The sequence below is a fragment of the Phycodurus eques genome, chromosome 8 (genome assembly GCF_024500275.1).
Source record: "Phycodurus eques isolate BA_2022a chromosome 8, UOR_Pequ_1.1, whole genome shotgun sequence".
In the NCBI taxonomy this organism is placed as follows: Eukaryota; Metazoa; Chordata; class Actinopteri; order Syngnathiformes; family Syngnathidae; genus Phycodurus; species Phycodurus eques.
In genome coordinates, this window is record NC_084532.1 from 7,695,388 (window position 1) to 7,705,500 (window position 10,113).

Consider the following 10,113-nt stretch of genomic DNA (forward strand, 5'->3'; position numbering starts at 1 on the left):
CCCTTCCACTACTTTTGGAGGGGTCTGGATGTTATGCTTGATGCTGTGGATTAAGAAGAATCATTTTACAGCCTGGATAGAACACACCACTTGTCTAAAATACCCACATGTATTTTTCCTTTGTCACCCGAGACTAGTCCATGTAGATTTATTTTAGTTGGGGCTCATTTTTTGTGCTTCATGGTTTAGCTCAGTTTTGTAGGTTTTTATTAAAAGGGAAAGGGACAGCCTAACCTCTTAATATGAGACACCTGATGGAAATCGGTCTTAGCCGCATAATATGGGGTAAATAGAAAGAACAAATTAGAAAAGTACTGACAATTTCCATGGTCACCCTGAATTCAAGGCTCCCCTCCTTTTTCTAGTGGCATGTATCAGAGAGTTCTCGCTTCTTTTTTTTATTTTTTATCCTTGATCCGTTTTATGAACTTATTTATTTTCATACAACTTCTGATTATATAGCTTAATTTCCTCCATGAAATAATGAACATCCTTCAACTAGTTCCATCATGTATTGTTCATGTTAAATGTAACTCAAAACTAAAAAAAATAAATAAAATCTCTAATTTTCATTCCAATTATATAACCAGTTCAAATACTTTGGGAACACTTTGCTTCAGTATAAGTTGAGTTAGAGTTGTGTCAAAGACAAATAAATGAAGAGATTGAGCAGTGAGTTGACAAAAAAAAAGGGGAAAAAAGGAACATTTAGTACCAGCTGCATTTTCTGTATGGCTATACATTACTATTTACTCCCCTATATAAAAAATATTTTTAAAAAAGGAGATGTATTTTTGGGATGCAACTTGTGTTGTATATTATTTTCAAAAGAGCTACTTACTTGCTTCTTTTGTCATTTTTGATGTGCAAAAGTAAACATTATTGTACCCATAGAAGACAGGACAATATCATGTATTTGGCCTCTCCATAAGGCTCACATTAGACACGCTCTTGAAGATTTCCGTTGCTCATTGAGGTGTGTGTGAGATACATAACCATGTGATTTTCTTCATGTCTGTTTACGTTTTATTCCCTGTATGTGTGTTTGTTCAGGGCTCAGCAGGAATGAAAGGAGCAAGAGGGTTGACTGGAGCTCCTGGAGTAGAAGTAAGTATCACATCTCTTAAACCCATCACTTGGTCCACAGACAAATCACTGAAACATTAGAATGAATGGCGCTTTGACTTGGGTTGACCATATGAGAGATTTTTAGATTGTTTAAAACGTAAAACGCCGTTACTGGTTTTGAAAATTATGAAAGCAAAAGACCTGTGAGAAAAAGCTAGTTGAACTTTAGAAATCCGGAAAAGTATATAAAGACATCTAAAGATTTGAAAATGGCAGTGGTGTTGGTGCAGTAATGCCTTTTTACCTTCAACTCAACTGTGTAGCCCATTTTTGTTCCATATTATGCATTTTGAAACATTCACACAAATTATTTTTGTATAGAAGCTTGTATTTCAGATGAAGTCGCTTTTAGGTTTCTCTTTATATCCTGAACAATCTTCATGCCAGTTGTGGCTGAAATCTTTGTTGCTCTACCTGATTGCACTTGGTATCAACAGAACCACTAATTTAGCACTTCACTCCAGACAGGCGGGACCGGGATTTAAACCCCGGTCCTCAGAACTATGAGACAGATGTGCTAACCAGTCGTCCACCGTGCCAGCCATTTTTTATTATTTTATATAAAACTTACAATTATTGATGGTATAAGCAAAGGAAAAAAAATCAGCTCTCAGCATATTTTACAGAAAATTCAACATTTTCAGACTGGGAGGGTGACAATTTTGTCACATTGATGTTGTTATTGACATTTTGCAGGGGCCATTTGGTTTACCTGGACCCAAAGGCATGAAGGGTTACCCCGGACCTGATGGTCCTTCAGGACTCATTGGCTTACCAGGATTACCTGGAAAACAAGGACGACAGGTACTTATGGACATCATTGTATCTTTATTAATGGTAATGACTGTATGTATACTGTAAATGATGATGTTTATTATTGTGACATTGGTACATGCTTGGAGATGACAGCTACAATTCATTCATAGAAATCCTGTTTATTGCATTTATACATTCCTTCTCTACATTATATAATATCACATTGGATCTGCTCATATACACATACATATATATGTGCTCATAACAATTATTATTATTTTTTTTTAAATCAGCCGAATAACACGTGCCCCTGATGTAACCCAGTTGACGAATCCCGAGCAACCAGCATTTTGTCCAGATTATTTCCGCATCCAAACTCACAGTGTTTTGTATTTTTTTGTGATGTGGTCACATGGTCACACGAGTTACGCAGCCAATCAGGTACGTATATACAGTAACAAGGAAGTTGCGCGATTGGCGGATGGATGGGCCACAGGTTAATACCACGACTTTTCTTTCTACTTAAATTATGATCCAAATTAAATTTACAATCATTTATATTTACAACAAAAGTGAGTACACCCCATTATGCGACTGTCCAAATATTTTGTGTGGCCACCATTAAGAAGGGGCTAGAGGTCTCCAAAATCCACCAGCTCCATGATGTCGGAATGGAGTAGTGGAATCGGATTCCAGTAGCAATCTGTTAAGCTCTGGTGTAGTCCGTGCGCAAGTGCTGGAAAATAATGGGGTACAACAAAATGTTACAAAATGTACTCACTTTTGTTGCCAGCGCTTCAGACATTAATGGCCATGTGTTGAGGTATCTTGAGTTGAGACTAAATTTATACAGTACATGCTGTACACTGACTACTTCACTATGTAGCAATGTGTCATTTCCTCCGTGTTGTCCCATGAAAAGATATAAATGAAAGATTTACAGAAAATTGACGGTTGTACTCACTTTTGTGAGCTACTGTGTATGTAGTATTGTTTCACATATGTTTTGATTGATTGTTTCTTGCTTGTTTGATATACTACAAGTTTGGACACCGAAATGACAAGTATGTCCTAAACACAGATTGAGAGAGAGATTTAGCTGCATCTCGATACTGAAGATGGTCTTCAGTTCTGGCCATCTCTGTTGTTGTTAAATGGCTTGTTTAGTTTGATTGGCTACTTACATGGATTTCATGCTTGGATACTGTACTCTTGTCGCTATGAGACTGCCAATAACTTTCTGACAATTGCTAAGTATTATTTGTGCTGTAACTCCTTTGCACAAAACATTGCATAATACACTTATATTGTGAGAAGGACAATCATTTCATTCACCAGTATTTTGGGATGTTTTGGATGCCTACAGAAATCACAGCATTAACTCGGTGGCATTATTCCCTGAAAATCTATCAGTTTTGCATTATCAATCCCATACCGTTTTACTCTTCTTTTTTTCCCAGTTGGCTATACATGCTTCGCTAAAGGATGATATTTATTTAATTGATGGGTTTGGAGTGGTTCTCCTGTGTTTGATAAGTAATTACAGGTAGCAGCAGTATCCACATTGGAATGGTTGTTTGCCAGCAGTACGGTATTTTTGGTTGAGGCTTGTTGATTTGGTACAGTTTCGTACAATACAGAAAAATACAGTTATTTAAAAGACAAAATGTGTAGTTAAGTAACCTGGCAAGCTAGTTGGTTACATTACAGGTAGACTCCATCTTAAAAATTGTGGCTTCCAATTTATTCACAACTCATTCATACAATTACTGTATATTTAGCAACCTCGTCACGAGAGTCCGTTACCCAAGAGCCTAGACGAGCCTTTTATGTTTAACAGCCACACCCTTTCTTGGCAATTTGATTTGATTGTTTTATTCATGTGTGTTGGTTTCTATATACTTATGTATTATACATTCATATAATGCAAATGCCAATTTAGGTTTATATACTGTAATTATATTCATTACAGTAAGTTTTGGGGCACGGTGGGCGACTGGTTAGAACATCCGCCTCACAGTTCTGAGGACCGGGGTTCAAATCCCGGCCCCCGCCTAAGTGGAGTTTTCATGTTCTCCCCATGCCTGCGTGGGTTTTCTCCAGGTACTCCGGTTTCCTCCCACATCCCAAAAACATGCATGGTAGGTTGATTGATGACTCTAAATTGCCCGTAGGTGTGAATGTGACTGTGAATGGTTGTTTGTTTGTATGTGCCCTGCGAATGGCTGGCGACCAATTCAGGGTTTACCCCGCCTGTCCCCTGAAGATAGCTGGGATAGGCTCCAGCACGCCCGCAAACCTAGTGAGGAGAAGCGGTATGGAAAATGGATGGATGGGTTACAGTAAGTTTTGGATTCTGGGAAACCCAAGGTCTTCTTTGGATTTTGTGTTGAAAAGGTCAATATTGTTTCTAATGTATTGTGTAAGTTTGTGCATGTTGCATAACTGCCTGCAGGGGCATTGAGGGAAAATATAGCTTAAATACCGTATATGTATTTGGCAGGGTTTACTGTGTTTCACAATGCCTTTATTAGTACTCCTGCTTGAAATAGTTTCTGTCCTAAGCATGCATTCCTGTGAGGACCTTGGTCAGTTTTAATTAAATCACATTCTCTAATTGAGATGAGAAACCGTGTCTATTTCTTTTGCAAGAGTTTGTCAGAGCCTGCACCTTTGGGGTTCACCTTACAAATTCCAAGCAGGTTTAATCGGGCTTATCCACTTCCATCAAGTTGCTCGAGGAACATAAGCCATATGCAACGGCCCACTCAATCTGTTATTCCAATATCACTCTCTCCATTCTGCCTCACCACACTGCTGATGGAAACCGCTTTGGTCTGCAGCGTGAGAAAGCAACTCTGTGACAGGCAGTCCGTTTTACAGTTCGGCCTATTGTCAACAACTATTATGACTGGGGAGGCCAGCAGACATCAACTCTGTGGTTTAGATCCATGCACATACTTTATGGAGAAACTGTATTCGACTGTAGCATGCCAAACGTTAAAAATAAAATAAAATAAAAATCACATCCAATTTTAACTGTTACCTTATTTTGGTAATTATTTGGTAAATTTGGTAATTATCTACTTAGCATAATAATGTTTAATAATATTTTTTTCAATGCTTGCATTCTGTATGAATTCTTCTCATTAGTCTATATTTTATTTAGGACTTATTGGTGTTCAAATTCAAATTTCACCTACTGTGGGCTGCTTTTAGGGCCAGCGAGGCTTGGCGGGACCAGTGGGTACTGCTGGACGTCCAGGTCCTCGGGGCAGTGTTGGACTCCCAGGACCACCTGGAGAACTCGGACCACCTGGTCAGAAGGTGAAAACGACAGCATAAATATTGGATCCATTATATTGTGATAATCTACAACATGCGTTAAGAAAAAATGTGCACTACATTTTGCTGACTTGGCCAATTCTTTTGGTGGTCCAGGGTGAGATTGGCCTGCCAGGAGATCGGGGATTGTCAGGGCTCAGAGGGATGAAGGGGGCTACCGGTGACCAGGGCATGAAGGGTGAGACAGGAACCAAAGGGCAACCAGTGAGTACTTTGACACATTAGTTAGGTTAAAGCAAAAGTCGGTCTTAAATACAATTGAACCTCTAAAGTTCAATTACCCATAATTGATACTAATGGAAATTCAACCATTACAATCATAAAATATGTTAAATGTTAAATGTACAACACATGGTCGTTTGATTAATCACATTAACATAATAATAGAGACGAGCAGATGAAAAAAGGTTTTTCCTGTTTTGAGGCTAGGTGTAATTATACTGTCAGGTATTCCAAACGAAGGATAAGCATGTTTACCTTTATTTTTCAATGAGTTGGCACACTGAATAAGTAACAAAAACATTATTTTTTACTACATTGCATATTCTAAATTGATGCTAACCTTTCAAATGTTTTTCTCCCATATTGTGTTAAAGTCCTCTATAAATATATAAATATAACTTTTGGGGCTCAGATAACAGTTGGGCAAGAAATGTGGTTAGGACTTTTCCATCCTAAATGGAGTCAAAGAATTATCTGGAGAAGACCTCAGATGGAAACATTTCTCGTGCTAAGGCCAAGTTATGTAAGATCCTCACACTCCAGAGACCCGAAAAAAGGTGCTCCACTTCACTTATGTAACTTCCCAAGAAAAAAAACAACATTCAGTCCTTCTCCCGTCCCTCATTTTCTCCATTGATGTTCATGTAACAGAGAGCAGACTTCAGCCCTTGGGTCAGATCCTTTTACACCATTTAGTGAGTTGCTTGGCCAAAGTTGTTGGCCCGAAAGTGGATCTGTCTGGAGGATGTGGATGGCTGGCTGTATAAACATTGTGGCTGCCACCCTGGATGACAGACAGACCTCAGACAGAGTTGGGTGCAGACACTGAATGCCTATACGAGTGTGTGTGTGTGTGCGTGCGTGAGTGCTTGCGTGAACGTGGGTTGGGCCTACTGTTGATCCAGACGTTAACCATTTTGCATGTGGTTAACGTCTGGATCATTTGGCATGTGCCCTATTTCTTTTTGAAATAGGGCACATGGGATTGTTTAAAGGACAACATACTTGTTTAAAGGACAACATACTGTTTCTTCCGGGTTGGCGGTGTCCTTGTTTAAAAAAAAAAAAAAGATTTCTGATCATACAGTATACACACTATATACAGTATGCTCTCTCATTTGTACGCTCATTTTTCGAATGGGTAAAACACCTCATTAATAATATTATGAATGTTCTTTTGCCAGGGGGAACCTGGTCATCGAGGGATGCTTGGTTTGCAGGGCTTTCCAGGTCCAAAGGTGAGCACAATAGTAATGGTAATCTGTTTAACCATGAAAGTACAAAAGATATGGTAAAATTGATCAGACTACACAATTATTATCTATATAGTGACATATATGAAATTAAATATTCTCTTTTACCTTAGGGTCCAAATGGTGATGTGGGATTGAAAGGTGTCCTTGGTCCCAAGGGCCCTATGGGTCATCTGGTAAGTTTTGTCCAAATAATATGAAACTCAAACCAGGATTTGACAGACATATTCACTCACAATAAGGGCTGCTGGATGCAGAGTATAGTGTTCATAGATCCCACTCTGCATTGAGAAACCCAATGATGTAGTCAGAAGTACAGAAGTACAGAAGTACAGGATTGGGAAAATTCCCTTACCATTTCACAAAAAGAGATACAAGTAAGCCATGCTTAAAAATGAAGTTTGTTTCAGGGATTCACTGGACCAGTGGGGCCTGAAGGAAAGACGGGGCCTATGGGAAAACCTGTATGTTTTTTTTAATTTACTAAAACAAGTTTATTATGTTCTAGCAGATGGATTTTATGTTTAAATTATGTATGAATGAAACACAATGTTATTTTTTTTTTTTTGCCATTTCTACAGGGGCCACGAGGTCCAAGAGGAAGCAGCGGTGAAATGGTAAGATCTCAGTCCAACCTGTAATCAATAAGTCAAAAACATCTAAAGGTGAAACACTAAATTACAACTGATACCATATTTGAGGATATCATGATTACACTCACCTGAGACATCACACTTGATGTCAGCAGATTCCTCATTGAAAAATCACTCCTGGCTCCATTCATGGCGCCACCTCAAAGCAGCTTGCGGCTCTAAGTTGTATTTTGGATGATGAAGACCGTGTTTAATGATGCATGAATGCAGGCTGGACTACAGTGGTAGCTTAAATCTATTTTATCCGCAGTCATTGTGAAAGAAGTTGGTGTTGACGGGAGTTTGTTTGGATGAAATGCCTCGTCAAATTGTTAGCATGACAAACCACTGTGTGTCTGCATATTCATATTACCCAGGGCACAGTATGTAATGTAAAGATCAGTTCACCAGTCTTGGTCCTTCAGAATACATAATATGTCATATAACACCATACTTTGAAATCATTGTATACAGTATATCTGTGCCTGATGGTGTTACATTTTTGACTCATCAACATTTAAATTCAACCTCCTCTGGCCACAATGAATCAGAATCGGAATGATCTTTATTTGGCATGTCAAAAACACAAGGAATTTGTCTCTGGTAGTTGGAAGCCACTCTAGTATGACAACAGACAGCCATTTTGACAAAAAATACTTTTGAGACAAAAATATCCTACAGATCACAATCCACAAAGGTAGCATCGAGGCAACTGGATTTGGTCTTGTTTGTTGAAGACGTTTCACCTTTAAGCCAAAATGCTTTTTCAGTTCTAATTTTTTAGGTGGGGAGTCATCCTATGTATGCCTTAAAGCAGAAGTTCTATCTCGTCGTCAGTCTACACATCTCTTTCTGGCTTACTTCACATTCCCTGCCATTGCTGTGATTTTGTTTACGTCCATCGCACAGGCTTTGTCTGTTTTTGATGACTTCTACTGGCAGCATGACAGCACCACTCAGGCTGGCCATATATACTACAGCATTTCAGCATTTTCATATGGACACCACATTTCTTGAAACGATTTAAAAAATGAAAAAAATAGAACGGCTCCATTTATGTGTGAAAAGCGCCATCAAAGCTTCTTTTTCACCTCTTTCAAACCAGCCGTCCTCCATCCAAAATTTGAGTGTCATTCTCCTGGAAGGGGGCGGCAGTGTAGGCGACTGGTTAGCACGTCTGCCTCACAGTTCTGAGGACCCGGGTTCAAATCCCGCCACGCCTGTGTGGAGTTTGCATGTTCTCCCGTGCCTCCGTGGGTTTTCTCCGGGACCTGCGGTTTCCTCCCACATCCCAAAAACATTCATTGGTAGGTTAATTGACAACTCCAAATTGCTCGTAGGTGTGAATGTGAATGCCTGTTTGTTTACGTGTGCGCTGCAATTGGCGGGTGACCAGTTAAGGGTGTACCCCGCCTCTCGCCCCGAGTTACCTGGAATAGGCTCCAGCACACCCATGACCCTAGTGAGGATAAGCGGTACGGAAGATGAATGAATGTCCTGGAAGGAATGTCTCTTCCTGAAGATACCAATGAGTCACTGATGTTGTAGTGGTACATTTGCCTGACTTCGGTGCAGTTGGTATAGGTTCAGTTCCCACTCAGTGACGGTGTAAATGTGAGTGCCAATGGTAGTTGTCTCTATACGTGCCCTGCGACTGACTGGCGACCAGTTCAGGGGGGTAGTCCGCCTTTTGCCCAAAGTCAGCTGGGATAGGCTCCAGCATCCCGTGACCCTGAATAGGATGAGCGCTATTGAAAATGGATGGATGAGATGTCAATGAACCGCTGACTCTGCACCCGAAGAAGCTGCTCGTCAATATTGTGCCCTGTGCCTGTATAACGGCTGTTTAGTTTTTCCAATGTAGTGGTCATTGTACTCCTCACTCCACTGAACTGCATAAGCACCACATCAGTTTGTTTTTCAGCTTTTATGGGGTGAACCAGCTTTTTTTCTGAGGGTGTTAGTTGGGTTGGAATGCATTCGTATGTTGTGTTTGGAGAAAATCCTTCTGAGTTTCTTTGACAAACCAGCCATGTCGGGGACCGCCACATTCCGCCTCATGTTTCTGTTTTCAGGCTCGGCTGTAGTGTCCAGTCTTCTCCTGGCGCTGTTGACAAAAGCCCACTTTGGATAGCCACAGTTAGTAAGAACCTTACTAATATGTGTCTGCTCCTTCTGTCAGTCAAGAACAAGTTTGGTTGCCTCGATTTCACCTGGATGACTGAGAATCTATACTCACTTCCACAAAAAAATCCCACTGGTTTTTGTCACGGCCTTATAGAGACTTCAAAGATACATTTTGGCTTTACACTTGACTTTTCTTGACAACAAACTTGTTGTATTTATTTAGTGGAGTGGTGGTTTTAACTTTTTTTCCACAATTTTGTAACATTTTCACAACAATTTTCCATGTTTTCAGGGCCCCCAAGGACCACATGGAAGTACAGGACCCAGAGTAAGTTGGTTTTGTTTCATGTTAACAGATTTTTCGTTTGTGTGACGGAAACTTGATGAAACACAGTTTCAGTTAACTCTTTATTTCAAGTCCATCTGCCCTTTGTATATACCGCTTGTTGTATCCAAGATAAAAGCGGAGCTGTTGCCTATTCGAGCTGAACAAGGACAAATCACCAGTTAATCACAGGACTGACACATAGATACAGCCAATCATTCACAACACATTCACACTGATAGGAATTTTTGTCTTCGATGAGCCTAACATACTGCACATGGAAAGAGAGCATGCAAACTCCACACAGAAATTTTAAACTGCAAAC